The sequence below is a fragment of the Schistocerca piceifrons genome, chromosome 7 (assembly GCF_021461385.2).
Source record: "Schistocerca piceifrons isolate TAMUIC-IGC-003096 chromosome 7, iqSchPice1.1, whole genome shotgun sequence".
NCBI classification, from domain to species: Eukaryota; Metazoa; Arthropoda; class Insecta; order Orthoptera; family Acrididae; genus Schistocerca; species Schistocerca piceifrons.
Window position 1 is genome coordinate 119528820 of NC_060144.1, and position 3203 is coordinate 119532022.

Here is a 3203-nt window from a genome sequence, read left to right on the forward strand (position 1 = left end):
CGGAGATCTTGCTGGCTAGGGTAGTTGACTTACACCTTCTAGAGCACGTTGGGTGGCACGGGATACATGCGGACGTGCATTGTCCTGTTGGAACAGCAAGTTCCCTTGCCGGTCTAGGAATGGTAGAACGATGGGTTCGATGACGGTTTGGATGTAACGTGCACTATTCAGTGTCCCCTCGACGATCACCAGTGGTGTACGGCCAGTGTAGGAGATCGCTCCCCACACCATGATGCCGGGTGTTGGCCCTGTGTGCCTCGGTCGTATGCAGTCCTGATTGTGGCGCTCACCTGCACGGCGCCAAACGCGCATACGACCATCATTGTCACCAAGGCAGAAGCGACTCTCATCGCTGAAGACGACACGTCTCCATTCGTCCCTCCATTCACGCCTGTCGCGACACCACTGGAGGCGGGCTGCACGATGTTGGGGCGTGAGCGGAAGACGGCCTAACGGTGTGCGGGACCGTAGCCCAGCTTCATGGAGACGGTTGCGAATGGTCCTCGCCGATACCCCAGGAGCAACAGTGTCCCTAATTTGCTGGGAAGTGGCGGTGCGGTCCCCTACGGCACTGCGTAGGATCCTACGGTCTTGGCGTGCATCCGTGCGTCGCTGCGGTCCGGTCCCAGGTCGACGGGCACGTGCACCTTCCGCCGACCACTGGCGACAACATCGATGTACTGTGGAGACCTCACGCCCCACGTGTTGAGCAATTCGGCGGTACGTCCACCCGGCCTCCCGCATGCCCACTATACGCCCTCGCTCAAAGTCCGTCAACTGCACATACGGTTCACGTCCACGCTATCGCGGCATGCTACCAGTGTTAAAGACTGCGATGGAGCTCCGTATGCCACGGCAGACTGGCTGACACTGACGGCGGCGGTGCGCAAATGCTGCGCAGCTAGCGCCATTCGACGGCCAACACCGCGGTTCCTGGTGTGTCCGCTGTGCCGTGCGTGTGATCATTGCTTGTACAGCCCTCTCGCAGTGTCCGGAGCAAGTATGGTGGGTCTGACACACCGGTGTCAATGTGTTCTTTTTTCCATTTCCAGGAGTGTAGATGTTAATGCCGAAACTCACTATTCACGCGTATGCACTATCATAAAATCCATCCCTTATTATATCTTTAAAAGTACGTTATAGGTAAAGCTTATTTACAACATCTTCTACATACAGGGATACGAGGGGAATTCAGAAAGTAAAGGCACATTTGTGAAAAGCTGTACTTATTCTGATGACAGAAAACTGAAATATGCGTTATTTTTCTACGTAACCTCCCTGGACTTCAATGGAGTTTTCCCGACGTTTTGCGAGTTTTTATTATTTCATCAGAAAATACGTTTGTAGGTTGCATCTGTAACCAATTTCGCACCGCAGCAATGACGCCTTCATCACTTTCAAACCTTCTTCCCTGTAGTGCTTCCGTTAAGGGTCCAAACATGTGAAAATCATGTGGAGCCAGGTCTGGATGTTCCCGCACATGTCCGCAGCTCGTGGTCGTGCGGTAGCGTTCTCGCTTCCCGCGCCCGGGTTCCCGGGTTCGATTCCCGGAGGGGTCAGGGATTTTCTCTGCCTCGTGATGACTGGGTGTTGTGTGATGTCCTTAGGTTAGTTAGGTTTAAGTAGTTCTTTAAGTCCCATAGTGCTCAGAGCCATTTGAACCATTTCCAGCACCTCGAATCTGCTCTTAAGGAAATCAAAAATTTTGCTTTATTTGAATGACATCCTGAAATTCCGTAGTTCTTACAGGCCCAGACGCACTCAACTCGCTAATGAAGCTACTGAAGCGGGAACGTGTGAAGATCGCCGTGTGTTTGGCGGACGCGAGGCGACGAACGAACGGCACCAATTAATTTGGAGTACGCGATGCTGGGGAGCCTGTGTTGAGCTCCACCCACGTGGTTCGCTGCTAGCGCAGTCAGATGTCCGATCACGTCTGGTAGGTAACGTTGGTCACTTCGCACTACTTTGTGCTTTCGTCCCAGGCGCCTTAGTCCGCGCCATACCGTTGCCAAAAGGTGGCCTAACGGTAAATGTTCGCAAAGGTACCGGGCCGGTCACCACCCTGTGTCAGCGCCCGGGGTGGGAATTTCAGCCCCCAGCTCACCCAACTCTGCGGTACGACTGCTGCGGCATGAGTGCCACACTACTTCCCTCGCAAGCTCGCAAGTAAACGGATGACGCACCTTAGACGAAAGCAACAGTGACAACATGAGAATGATGATTTAGTTCTAAATGTTTTGAAATGCTTAACTACTACATAATACTTTTTCAAAATTAATAATCAAATATATTAATAGTATTAAAAGTAAAACTGTATTAAAAACTCAGTGTTCGGCTCCACAAACTTAAATGATATGTAAAGTTTTACTCCAGTGCATGGGAAATAAACATCCCAGGTTGGGATGCATAAACTAAAACCAGAGGAGGGGATGGTCTTCTGCAGAGGGAGGGAAATCCCCCCCCCCCCTGCAAATCGCACACTGTTCTGCTGTGTATGCAACTGAAGTCTTTCTGTATCTGTCGCAGTCTCCATGAAAATAAATGGGAGACAGTGTGAGACACCGGTAATTTGGTTATCTTCCGTGTTATGTTAATTAAAACAGATATTTTATACCAAGAGAGAACGCCGGCCGTTGTGGCCGAGCGGTTCTAGGCGCTTCAGTCTGGAACCGCGCAACCGCTACGGTCGCAGGTTCGAATCCTACCTCGGGCATGGATGTGTGTGATGTCCTTAGGTTACTTAGGTGACCTCAGATGTTAAGTCCCATAGTGCTCAGAGCCAAGAGAGAACGATGGTTAGAAGAGTTGTCACTTTATTAAATGGAAGGGCTGATACTGGCTAGTTTCTCCGTAACACAATAAAATTGCATTCGCTGGGAAAATTAAATTTTATCTGGCCGTAGAAATGAAGAGGCAGGGAGCCTTTCTAAGGGCTGTGGGCAGCCCCTATTGGCGGGAATTTCAAAAAGGTTCTTTGTCCCAGAGCTGTGCTGTACAGAAGGCTACCTTGTGTTAAAGCTGTGTATAGGGACGTTGCAGAGTATATAACTACGAACAGTGTGCATGTAGACAACTTAGAACAGTGGGTCAATATGGTGCCAACGAAAACTAATGTACTGCCAATAAGTTTGAGAGAAATACATGCAGAATTTTGTGCTTTCGAGTAGGCTTTATTTTCTATGTTCTGTACTGGTATTAAA